This window comes from Pelophylax lessonae (genome assembly GCF_965119305.1).
Source record: "Pelophylax lessonae genome assembly, chromosome: 8".
In the NCBI taxonomy this organism is placed as follows: Eukaryota; Metazoa; Chordata; class Amphibia; order Anura; family Ranidae; genus Pelophylax; species Pelophylax lessonae.
In genome coordinates this window covers 298,353,797-298,368,100 of record NC_138775.1, presented here as the reverse complement: position 1 = coordinate 298,368,100, position 14,304 = coordinate 298,353,797, and positions in this window count along the sequence as shown.

The window sequence follows — 14,304 nt, the reverse complement described above, 5'->3', positions numbered from 1 at the left end:
TTTGGACATTGTCACTTAGGGGTGTACTGACTTTTGTTGCCAGCGGTTTAGACATTAATGGCTGTGTGCAGTGTTCCCTTTAGCCTGCGCGCATGCGCGGGCGCGCAGTGTGAATGAAGGTCCCGCGCAAGCACCTATTCAAACCGCGCAGCCGCAGACGTGGCGGCCGTGTAGCAGAGCGTGCGCCGCGAGAGCACGCCCATTGTGTGACAATAGCGAATGAAAATTCGCTATTGTCACACGGATCCTCCTCCTGGCCAATCAGGGAGCGGGTCCTCCCGCTTCCTGATTGGCCGAAAGGCCAACTTCATGCCATTGGCCGAGGAAGAGGCGCCGGGACTCGGGGAGTCAGGAGGACTGAGGAGAGGCAGGAAGCCGGGGAATGAACTGAAGAGAAGCTGCCGCCCGTGACCATGAGGTAAGTGCACGGGGGGGGGGGGAACACTGGCATCTCTACATTGATTTGGGGACAATGCTGTGGGCACTCTGCATTAATTAAAAACTGAAAAAATGGCAGAACCATTACTAGACTCGGGACTGAAGAGTCTCTACATTGAAAGGGGGCACACTGGCATCTCTACATTGAAAGGGGGCACACTGGCATCTCTACATTGAAAGGTGGCACACTGGCATCTCTACATTGAAAGGGGGCACACTGGCATCTCTACATTGAAAGGGGGCACACTGGCATCTCTACATTGAAAGGGGGCACGCTGGCATCTCTACATTGAAAGGTGGCACGCTGGCATCTCTACATTGAAAGGGGGCACACTGGCATCTCTACATTGAAAGGTGGCACGCTGGCATCTCTACATTGAAAGGGGGCACACTGGCATCTCTACATTGAAAGGGGGCACACTGGCATCTCTACATTGAAAGGTGGCACACTGGCATCTCTACATTGAAAGGTGGCACACTGGCATCTCTACATTGAAAGGGGGCACACTGGCACCTCTACATTGAAAAGGGGCACGCTGGCATCTCTACATTGATTGGGGGCAATGCTGTAGTACTCTGCATTGATTGGGGGCAATGCTGTAGTACTCTGCATTGATTGGGGGCAATGCTATGGCACTCTGCATTGATTGGGGGCAATGCTGTGGGCACTCTGCATTGATTGGGGGCCACAGAAAAATGATCAAACGTTGACCGGTCCGCGGCGATAAAAAGGTTGGGGAGCACTGCGCTCAGAAATTTTTTTATTTGCTCAGCCCAGTAAAAAATTAGAGGGAACATTGGCTGTGTGTTGAGTTATTTTGAGGGGACAGTAAATTTACACTGTTATACAAGCTGTACACTCACTACTTTACATTGTAGCAAAGTCTCATTTCTTCAGTGTTGTCACATGAAAAGATAGAATAAAATATTTACACAAATGTGAGGGGTGTACTTACTTTTGTGAGATACTGTATATGCATCCCTAATAAGATGTCCTAAAAAGGCAACTAATCCTAAGGAGTTTTCCTTTTGTCCTCTCTTATGCCTCGTACACACAATCAGATAATCGGAAGAAAAAAATTGTTTTTGAATGAATTGATCACACGATAATCTGATCGTTAGTACCCGGCTTTTGACAGCCAATCAAGATATTTCATCCAATAAAATCCGAAAGGACAAACAAGAAAACTTTTGTGGTACGATAGCCTATCGGACGACAATCGTTTAATCAGTACAGTATGTGTCCACTAAAAATCGATAGACAAAGACCGCGCCTGATCAGAAACCCGAAAATAACCCGGAAAAAGCCTGGCTGCCATTGTTTTTGTTTTGCACCATCCGATATGTAGCTAAACAACAAGGAAGGTTTTCCAGAATCCTCCAAAAAAATCATACTGTTAGTACGCATTGTTGAATTCGATATGAGTATCATGCAACATAATGCAAACGATAAGTCGTCCGATTATCTGATCGTGTGTACGAGGCAGTAGAAGGCTTTCCTTTGAGGAATATTATAATCTAGGAGTTAATTGGCTGCCTCCGCTCCTGGGGCCTCTCCCTTGTGGCCCCAATGCCCACCCAGGGAGACCTTTATGCATGTGGGTCATTCACTTAGATAAGTACTATGTGGTCTCCATAGCCCTGAGGAAGCGGCATGTGAAACGTGTCGGCACTGGAGGACCCAATATCATAGTTCTTTCTATTTGGTTATATACCTGCATGCTATTTTAATGGGGATTTTACTTGGCTATTTATAGCACAGTTGTGTTGTGTTTATATGTCCAAATAAATTTTGTCTAATTTTGTTATACAACTGTGTACGCTTCTCTCACTGGCCCAGGGGCGTAACTACAGGGGTTGCAATTGCAACCGGGCCCCATGCTCCAGGAGGCCTGTGTGGCTCCCCTGTACACCTGGATAGGAGGGGGCGGGGGCAGCATGTAGAGAAATTACTGTCCTCCTTTTTCCTCATGTAGCTGCAGGAGGAAAATGGAGGAGATTGGTCCCTCTGTATGCTGCCCCCGCCACCCCTCCTATCCAGTTCACTTGTGTTCTGCTGTCTCTGGGCCCCTGTGTGCTTCCCTGCCCCCCCCCCCCCCCCCAACACTGTGCTCCCTCCCCTCTCCTGCCGGCTGCTACAGGGGATGTGTCACAATAGAGAACCAGGAAGGGGTCATTAAATATGTAATTTACCAGCTCCTTCCTTTTCTGAATGGACAGAGTCATAGTCAGTCACATTCTAAAAAAATAAAATAAAATGATAAAAAAATAATACAAATAAAATGATAAAAAATAAAAACTACTGACACCAGTGGGTGAACTTCCAGGATTGCAAAGGTCACACTTGCGACCGGGCCCTGGTATTCCACCACCGGGGGGGAGGCCCCAAGATGGCAGGAAGGGGGCCCACTGCAGAACTTGTGAAAGGGTCCTGCTGCTGGACTGTAATAAAGGGCCCTGCAACGAGAGTAAATGGCCCCAGGGTCACTGGGAAGAGCCCCAGGCTTTAACGGGAAGGGCCCCGGCCAGGGGTCCGGGGGGACCCTTCATGGTTTCTTGCACTGGGACCCTGAAGGTTCTAGTTACGCCTCTGCACTGGCATATACATTCCGAATTTTTTTTTTAGGGTTTTTTTCCCTTGCCCATTGTGCACAATAAATTTCATTTAGTTAGCATTGAATTCCTCCACATAAAGCTTTTCCTGCATGAAGTATAAAATCCGGTGTTGCTCCTGATGAGCGGCTGGGAACACGGCGGGTAAAATGATTTTCTGTGTCACCAAAAGCAGTAAAAATGTTTCTCTCCATTCTCTGGGACAGATCACCTTTACGCGTCTTTTGTGATTTATTGTTCTGCAGGTATTTTCCTCTCCGGTGGGGTATAGAGCTTCATCCTCTTTTATTCTACAGGAAGAAAATCTATATTCAGGCAGCAACCTCTCCGTCCTGCTTGAATTCCACCCCCCGGGGGCTGACACCATCCAAACACCTTCCTCTCGGGGGCCCTATTGTCTGTCTGTGTCATGTAAGGATATTCAGTTGGGAGTTTATATCACTGGGGCCCCCATGAGAGGCGAATCGCGAGTTGTGTGCGCAGGAGCGGCAACCCGATCCGCCTTCAATGGACACCGATCGCTCTCTGGGGTGCGTAGAGGGTGACATGTAACTGAATCAACTTGTGAAATGTGGAACGGGAAGGGGGGGGGGGGGATGCGTCGGAATGACAATTTTCCCAATGGCGGCCACCTCCGACAATAGCGCCGGGCCCAGCCTATTGTACGTCTTTATCGAAAATTTCCTGTACGCCGTCTTTTCTTTACAGAACATTCCATTCCGGTTCAGGTCTCGCTGTCAGAAATCATCGGCTACACCTGGCCGGTGACATCTCCTTCCTGACGAGTTCTAAAGGCTTATTACCGTCTGCTTGTTGGCAATCACCGTGCCGGTGTGTGAGTCCCTGACTTCTTATCGCTGTGACACATCTGCGTTCGCCGCCAAAAAATTTGATCCCACCCCCCTACACACCTGAAATGTATTTGATCGGTATACCAGTGAAGAGTGTTGGCCACACAACTTTTATTTTGGAATACAGGACAAAATGGGACCATGGGCAACTCAGAGCTGGGATTTTTAGGGTGCCAATAACCCTAAGGGCTCTTTCACACGGAGCGGACCGCATTGCGTTCCGCTCCGGCACTTTTTTTTTTCACGGAGCGGATGCCACTTGTGTCATCCGCTCCGTATGTCCGCATATCATCCCTTTGGTTTGCGGATGATATACGGACATAATGTAAGTCTATGGGGATTGCGGATGTCACTGCTGACATCCGATTTTGCATCCGTTACGTTTTTTAAACGGAACAGAAATAGGGTTCTGTTCCGTTCCAAAAAACGGAACTGAACTGAAAGGACGGAAATCGGATGTCAGCGGATGGTCATCCCATAGACATTCATTATGTCCGTATATCACCCGCAAAAAAATAGGATGATATACGGACATGCGGAACGCCCGTGTGAAAGGGCCCTAAGTCAAAACATATTAAAAAAACAATAATAATAATTCTTTATTTAAAAAAAACACATATATAAATGACCACATTAAAAACATAGAACCAAATACAGTAAAACCTTGGATTGCGAGCATAATTCGTTCTGGAAACATGCTTGTAAACCAAAGCACTCTTATATCAAAGCGAATTTCCCCATAAGAAATAATGGAGACTCAGATGATTCGTTCCACAAGTCCTTCAGTTTATAGTCTATATACAAAGATTATAGCAATGTGATTGGTTGTGTAACCATAAAATGTCCATCCACAATATGCAGCCTTCCCAAGGAGATTAGAAGCAAAATCTAGCAGAGCTACAGAATATAAGAGAGAAGAGAGGCGCTTCTAAGTGTAGCAATATGGTTACATTTAATGAAGGTTCTACATTTAGAAACTCACATGGTTGATGATTAAAATAGGCACATCTAAGTATGCCGGTATCCGGGGTAAAGCTGTCCACATAGACCATCTTCTGAACCACCGGCTCTCACCACTGTCAGTCTGCAATCTTGACCGGGAAGAATAGCCTGCAGTAGAGTGATCTGAAAATGAGGCTTTGGATCACTGGTGGAGTGCAGCTGGGAGGGATGATGAAGATGGCTGTGCAGAGGATGGTCTATGTGGTCAGCTTTACCCCAGATGCCTGCATACTTAGATGTGCCTATTTTAATCATCAACCATGTGAGTTGCTAAATATTGAACCTTCATTAAATGTAACCATATTGCTACACTTTAGAGGCGCCTCTCTTCTTTTTTATACATGACGCTACTTGTATATCAAGACATCGCTTGTATATCAAGTCAAAATTTATTTAAAAAATTTGCTTGTCTTGCAAAGCGCTCTCAAACCAAGTTACTCTCAAACCAAGGTTTTACTGTAGAATGGTGTTCACCATGGTGTTATTGGGTGACTATATGGGAGGGTAACTTCCTATCCCACAGATAATGATTACGATTATTCTTTATTCTGGCACTGTTTGTGAACTTGTGTTGAATAATCAAACCTTAAAAAAAAAAAAAAACATAGTATCAATCAATGTTCAATATCCATCAAGTGAATTCATTGTGATAGAAAATTGCAGTGTGGCAATCCCGACATGTTTCACCATTAATTTGGTTTCTTCAGGGGATATTATTTTGCTACATCTAGACAGATAAATACAAACAAAGAAGACAAAATAAGTATACAAATACATATGAATGAAGAAAATAAAATGAATTAATATAGACAAAGGTGTATGGATAAACAATATTGATTGTTTCTTTAATTGAAGATTGAAGATTGCTTCTATGTTTTATATGTTTTTAATATGTGGTCATTTATATGTGTTTTTTTTAAATACAGAAATAAGAATGATTGAATTGGAATAGCAATCCCGACATGTTTCACCATTAACCACTTCTGGAGCGGAAGGATTTGCCCCCTTAATGACCAGGCCATTTTTTTTTCTTTTTTTTGCGATTTGGCTCTGTGTTACTTTAATAGCCCGTACACACGATCCGAAAATCGGACGAAAATTAACGCTTGTGAAAGGATCGGACGATAATCGGATCGTTAGTACACAGCTTACGAGAGGCGATCACGACAGTTCACCCGATATTATCCGGTCGTGCAAGCATAAAAATTTTGATCGTACTATAACACATCGTACGATAATCGTATTATCAGTATGTTGTTCGTCCGAAAAAAAATGGTGAGCAGTAGACAGCGCATGAGCAGTAGACATAATTTTCCCCTCACACGCTACAGCGTGGTTACGCATACCGGAAGCTAAGAATTATCGTCCGAGAAAATTCGTATCGTGAGTAACCTCTCCCGTTAGCGAATATTATTGAGAGCTGCTAGAATACGAAAAATATGGTCTGCTGTGTTTACAACAGCAGACCGCCGTTTTCTCTTCACGGGGAGCGATCGCGGGTTCCTGGTGGCAATCGCGGCCACTGGCCCCCGTGCATCGGCTTCCCTGCTGGCGAGTGGGCATGCGCGCCCCCCCCCCTCCCCAGGATCGCTCCTGTGAACTGCCATACAGTTGCGGTGATTCGCGGGAACCTGCTGACCGGCGGCTGGTTGGCAAGTGGTTAAAAAACACATACTGTATAAATGACCACACTGGGAGAGTGGGATTGGGGAGGTAGATTTGTAGTCAGAGGGGAATTTGAGGAATAGAGGATTTGTTCTAGGAGGGAAAATGTGGGTGGGGTGTGTGCTGAAAGAGTGGGAGTGGGGAGGGGGTTTTGCGGTCAGAGGGGAAAATTGAGGGGTAGAAGATTTGAGCTAGGAGGGGCAAGGGGGGGGGGCATTGCATTGGGAGGGGGATTTGTACTGGGAATAGGGGGATTTTTTGTTTGGAGAGAATATTGGATTGTAAAGGGAATTCATGCTTTGGGGGGTAAGCATGCAGATTAGTGCTTACATTTTTTTAAAGGGGTGGATTTTTGCTGACACACAATGTTCATACATCTTAGGGTTGGGTGGGGGCGCCATTTTGCACCTTCGTGCTGGGTGCTAGATGACCTTCTTCCCGCACTGCAGCCACCCATAGACACGACTGGGTCTGCACGGCTGTACTCCGGTGCTCATGTACGAGCGTATGCAAAAAAAGGAGTCAGTTGGCGTATCTACCACGAGGCAAACAAGGGGTATGCCTTGCACACTTCTGTACACTAAATAATCAGGGCTGTCTTTAACACAGGGCAAAAGGGGCAGCTGCCCCGGGTCCAGTCATTGTTGTGTGGCTCAAAGAAGCTGCCCCTTGAGCCGGCACCTTCCGCAAATAGTTGATAAGTCGATTCAAGAGAGCCCAAGAAAATGTTTGCCCAGGGTCCAATTATTTTAAAGATGGCCCTGTGGATGATACGCTGGCGCCTGGGGTGATTACGGTGTGCCCAGGCACGCCTGGCAACACCCTTGGGCATGCCTATGATTTGGGGTCTTAAAGAGCCAAGATCTCTCCATATAGAGTACCTGTCACTGCCAATTGCTGACACAAAAAAAAACAATGTAAAAACAAAAAGTAAAGTGCCCCTGTTCTCCCATACTTGCACACAAATGTGAATGCGCGTCATGCAAACAGCGATTGTCCCACACATGTGAGGTATTGCCGCAAACTACCTCCTTCCTCCTGCTGGGGACCCCTCTAGTAATATAAAGATCTATATAGAGGAATCAGGACCCCCTTCCTCCTGCTGGTGACCCCTCTAGTGATATAAAGATCTATATAGAGGAATGAGGACCTCCTTCCTCCTGCTGGGGACCCCTCTAGTGATATAAAGATCTATATAGAGGAATCAGGACCTTCCATCCTCCTGCTGGTGACCCCTCTAGTGATATAAAGATCTATATAGAGGAATCAGGACCTTCCATCCTCCTGCTGGGGACCCCTCTAGTGATATAAAGATCTATATAGAGGAATCAGGACCCCCTTCCTCCTGCTGGTGATCCCTCCAGTGATATAAAGATCTATATAGAGGAATCAGGACCTCCTTCCTCCTGCTGGGGACCCCTCTAGTGATATAAAGATCTATATAGAGGAATCAGGACCCCCTTCCTCCTGCTGGGGACCCCTCTAGTGATATAAAGATCTATATAGAGGAATCAGGACCCCCTTCCTCCTGCTGGGGACCCCTCTAGTAATATAAAGATCTATATAGAGGAATCAGGACCCCCTTCCTCCTGCTGGTGATCCCTCCAGTGATATAAAGATCTATATAGAGGAATCAGGACCTCCTTCCTCCTGCTGGGGACCCCTCTAGTGATATAAAGATCTATATAGAGGAATGGGGACCTCCTTCCTCCTGCTGGGGACCCCTCTAGTAATATAAAGATCTATATAGAGGAATGGGGACCTCCTTCCTCCTGCTGGGGACCCCTCTAGTGATATAAAGATCTATATAGAGGAATCAGGACCCCCTTCCTCCTGCTGGTGATCCCTCCAGTGATATAAAGATCTATATAGAGGAATCAGGACCTCCTTCCTCCTGCTGGGGACCCCTCTAGTGATATAAAGATCTATATAGAGGAATGGGGACCTCCTTCCTCCTGCTGGGGACCCCTCTAGTAATATAAAGATCTATATAGAGGAATCAGGACCCCCTTCCTCCTGCTGGTGATCCCTCCAGTGATATAAAGATCTATATAGAGGAATCAGGACCTCCTTCCTCCTGCTGGGGACCCCTCTAGTGATATAAAGATCTATATAGAGGAATCAGGACCCCCTTCCTCCTGCTGGGGACCCCTCTAGTGATATAAAGATCTATATAGAGGAATCAGGACCCCCTTCCTCCTGCTGGGGACCCCTCTAGTAATATAAAGATCTATATAGAGGAATCAGGACCCCCTTCCTCCTGCTGGTGATCCCTCCAGTGATATAAAGATCTATATAGAGGAATCAGGACCTCCTTCCTCCTGCTGGGGACCCCTCTAGTGATATAAAGATCTATATAGAGGAATGGGGACCTCCTTCCTCCTGCTGGGGACCCCTCTAGTAATATAAAGATCTATATAGAGGAATCAGGACCCCCTTCCTCCTGCTGGTGATCCCTCCAGTGATATAAAGATCTATATAGAGGAATCAGGACCTCCTTCCTCCTGCTGGGGACCCCTCTAGTGATATAAAGATCTATATAGAGGAATCAGGACCCCCTTCCTCCTGCTGGGGACCCCTCTAGTGATATAAAGATCTATATAGAGGAATCAGGACCCCCTTCCTCCTGCTGGGGACCCCTCTAGTGATATAAAGATCTATATAGAGGAATCAGGACCTCCTTCCTCCTGTTGGTGATCCCTCTAGTGATATAAAGATCTATATAGAGGAATCAGGACCTCCTTCCTCCTGCTGGGGACCCCTCTAGTGATATAAAGATCTATATAGAGGAATCAGGACCTCCTTCCTCCTGCTGGGGACCCCTCTAGTAATATAAAGATCTATATAGAGGAATGGGGACCTCCTTCCTCCTGCTGGGGACCCCTCTAGTGATATAAAGATCTATATAGAGGAATCAGGACCTCCTTCCTCCTGCTGGGGACCCCTCTAGTGATATAAAGATCTATATAGAGGAATCAGGACCTCCTTCCTCCTGTTGGTGATCCCTCTAGTGATATAAAGATCTATATAGAGGAATCAGGACCTCCTTCCTCCTGCTGGGGACCCCTCTAGTGATATAAAGATCTATATAGAGGAATCAGGACCCCCTTCCTCCTGCTGGGGACCCCTCTAGTGATATAAAGATCTATATAGAGGAATCAGGACCTCCTTCCTCCTGCTGGGGACCCCTCTAGTGATATAAAGATCAATATAGAGGAATCAGGACCCCCTTCCTCCTGCTGGGGACCCCTCTAGTGATATAAAGATCTATATAGAGGAATCAGGACCTCCTTCTTCCTGCTGGGGACCCCTCTAGTGATATAAAGATCTATATAGAGGAATCAGGACCTCCTTCCTCCTGCTGGGGACCCCTCTAGTGATATAAAGATCTATATAGAGGAATCAGGACCTCCTTCTTCCTGCTGGGGACCCCTCTAGTAATATAAAGATCTATATAGAGGAATCAGGACCTCCTTCCTCCTGCTGGGGACCCCTCTAGTGATATAAAGATCTATATAGAGGAATTAGGACCTCCTTCCTCCTGCTGGGGACCCCTCTAGTGATATAAAGATCTATATAGAGGAATCAGGACCTCCTTCCTCCTGCTGGGGACCCCTCTAGTGATATAAAGATCTATATAGAGGAATCAGGACCTCCTTCCTCCTGCTGGGGACCCCTCTAGTGATATAAAGATCTATATAGAGGAATCAGGACCTCCTTCCTCCTGCTGGGGACCCCTCTAGTGATATAAAGATCAATATAGAGGAATCAGGACCCCCTTCCTCCTGCTGGGGACCCCTCTAGTGATATAAAGATCTATATAGAGGAATCAGGACCTCCTTCCTCCTGCTGGGGACCCCTCTAGTGATATAAAGATCAATATAGAGGAATCAGGACCCCCTTCCTCCTGCTGGGGACCCCTCTAGTGATATAAAGATCTATATAGAGGAATCAGGACCTTCTTCTTCCTGCTGGGGACCCCTCTAGTGATATAAAGATCTATATAGAGGAATCAGGACCTCCTTCCTCCTGCTGGGGACCCCTCTAGTGATATAAAGATCTATATAGAGGAATCAGGACCTCCTTCTTCCTGCTGGGGACCCCTCTAGTGATATAAAGATCTATATAGAGGAATCAGGACCTCCTTCCTCCTGCTGGGGACCCCTCTAGTGATATAAAGATCTATATAGAGGAATCAGGACCTCCTTCCTCCTGCTGGGGACCCCTCTAGTGATATAAAGATCTATATAGAGGAATCAGGACCTCCTTCCTCCTGCTGGGGACCCCTCTAGTGATATAAAGATCTATATAGAGGAATCAGGACCTCCTTCTTCCTGCTGGGGACCCCTCTAGTGATATAAAGATCTATATAGAGGAATCAGGACCTCCTTCCTCCTGCTGGGGACCCCTCTAGTGATATAAAGATCTATATAGAGGAATCAGGACCTCCTTCTTCCTGCTGGGGACCCCTCTAGTAATATAAAGATCTATATAGAGGAATCAGGACCTCCTTCCTCCTGCTGGGGACCCCTCTAGTGATATAAAGATCTATATAGAGGAATCAGGACCTCCTTCCTCCTGCTGGGGACCCCTCTAGTGATATAAAGATCTATATAGAGGAATCAGGACCTCCTTCCTCCTGCTGGGGACCCCTCTAGTGATATAAAGATCTATATAGAGGAATCAGGACCTCCTTCCTCCTGCTGGTGACCCCTCTAGTGATATAAAGATCTATATAGAGGAATTAGGACCTCCTTCCTCCTGCTGGGGACCCCTCTAGTGATATAAAGATCTATATAGAGGAATCAGGACCTCCTTCCTCCTGCTGGGGACCCCTCTAGTGATATAAAGATCTATATAGAGGAATCATGACCTCCTTCCTCCTGCTGGGGACCCCTCTAGTGATATAAAGATCTATATAGAGGAATCAGGACCTCCTTCCTCCTGCTGGGGACCCCTCTAGTGATATAAAGATCTATATAGAGGAATCAGGACCTCTTTCCTCCTGCTGGTGACCCCTCTAGTGATATAAAGATCTATATAGAGGAATGGGGACCTCTTTCCTCCTGCTGGTGACCCCTCTAGTGATATAAAGATCTATATAGAGGAATCAGGACCTCCTTCCTCCTGCTGGGGACCCCTCTAGTGATATAAAGATCTATATAGAGGAATCAGGACCTCTTTCCTCCTGCTGGTGACCCCTCTAGTGATATAAAGATCTATATAGAGGAATCAGGACCTCCTTCTTCCTGCTGGGGACCCCTCTAGTGATATAAAGATCTAAATAGAGGAATCAGGACCTCCTTCTTCCTGCTGGGGACCCCTCTAGTAATATAAAGATCTATATAGAGGAATCAGGACCTCCTTCCTCCTGCTGGGGACCCCTCTAGTGATATAAAGATCTATATAGAGGAATCAGGACCTCCTTCCTCCTGCTGGTGACCCCTCTAGTGATATAAAGATCTATATAGAGGAATCAGGACCTCCTTCCTCCTGCTGGGGACCCCTCTAGTGATATAAAGATCTATATAGAGGAATCAGGACCTCCTCCCTCCTGCTGGTGACCCCTCTAGTGATATAAAGATCTATATAGAGAAATCAGGACCTCCTTCCTCCTGCTGGTGACCCCTCTAGTGATATAAAGATCTATATAGAGGAATCAGGACCTCCTTCCTCCTGCTGGGGACCCCTCTAGTGATATAAAGATCTATATAGAGGAATCTCCTGCTGGTGATTAGGATTATTTCAGTGGGTATATCTGTAATTCTACAATGAAGAAGTGAAGGATGAGATTCTTAGGATCTATTAAACATACCACATTTGGGTACATTGTTACATAGTAGATAAGGTTGAATAAAGACGCTGGAATATAAAGTTCAACTTCTTTGTTCGAGTTTTATGTGTTTGATTTTGAGGAAGGTATAAAAACCAACCCCATCCAAGCCAATTTTCTTTAATAGGGTAAAAAGAAACATGACCCCATACTGGCACCAGTCAGAATCTTGTATGATAGCAACAAAATAAATGTTACTGAGAGACTGTATGGTATGTTTTTTTTTTTTTGCCTCTTGTATTATTTATTTTACCACAATTTACTGACATGTAAGCTATCCAGATCTGAGCAGAGAGGAAATCCGTTTTTCCAATGGTAGAACTGGTTTTCCTGATTGGAAATCCATAGCAGCTCTTACATTCATTCCTATGTTATCCACGGTGTGTTCAGATATCCGCGCTGTGACTGCAGAGACATCCTCCGTAATTATTGCATTGTGTCCGGATTCCTTTATCTCCTCGCAGACGCCCTGATCTCTCTCTCTCTCTCGTTGCTTTTTCTCATTGTAATGAGCTGAAAGGTCTTTAATTGAGACACAGTTAATTAGTGGCAGGACGGTAGATTAACTAATAGCATCATCTGAACAGGGATAATGGGGGCTTAGCCTGCTGGATGTAAAGGATTAATAGGCATACTTAAATCTATTATGTGTGCCATAGAAATAAATGATTATTAGTAGAAAAGCTCTCGTAGTATTCTTCTGGGGGTATTTACACAGCGCAGCGTGTCTGCAATATATAGACGATGTACAGACAATATATAGACAATGTATAGATAATATATAGACAATATATAGACAATGTGCAGACAATATACTGTATAGACAATATATAGACAATATACCGACAATATACTGTATAGACAATATATAGACAATGTACAGACAATATACTGTATAGACAATATATAGACAATATATAGACAATATACGGACAATATATAGACAATATATAGACAATGTGCAGACAATATACAGTCAGGTCCATAAATATTGGGACATTGACACATCTTTTTGGCTTTATACACCACAATGGATTTGGAATGATCAGGTTAAAAATCATGTGAACGGTGTAGGAATTACAACAGTTTGTATATGTGCCTCACACTTTTTAAGGGACCAAAAGTAATGGGACAGATTAACAATCATAAATCAAACTTTCTGGAATGCATAGACATCACCAGACGCTGGGTTTCATCCCTGGCGATGCTCTGCCAGGCCTCTACTGCAACTGTCTTCAGTTCCTGCTTGTTCTTGGGGCATTTTCCCTTCAGTTTTGTCTTCAGCAAGTCGGATTCAGGTCAGGTGATTGACTTGGCCATTGCATAACATTCCACTTTTTCCCTTAAATAACTATTTGGTTGCTTTTGCAGTATGCTTCGGGTCATTGTCCTTCTGCACTGTGAAGCGCCGTCCAATGAGTTCTGAAGCATTTGACTGAATATGAGCAGATAATATTCCCGAAACACTTCAGAATTCATCCTGCTGCTTTTGTCAGCAGTCACATCATCAATAAATACAAGAGAAGCAGTTCCATTGGCAGCCATACATGCCCACGCCATGACACTACCACCACCATGCTTCACTGATGAGGTGGTATGCTTTGGATCATGAGCAGTTCCTTTCCTTCTCCATACTCTTCTCTTCCCATCACTCTGCTACAAGTTGATCTTGGTCTCCTCTGTCCATAGGATGTTCCAGAACTGTGAAGGCTTTTTTAGTTGTTGTTTGGCAAACTCTAATCTGACCTTCCTGTTTTTGAGGCTCACCAATGGTTTACATCTTGTGGTGAACCCTCTGTATTCACTCTGGTGAAGTCTTCTCTTGATTGTTGACTTTGACACACATACACCTACCTCCTGGAGAGTGTTCTTGATCTGACACACATACACCTACCTCCTGGA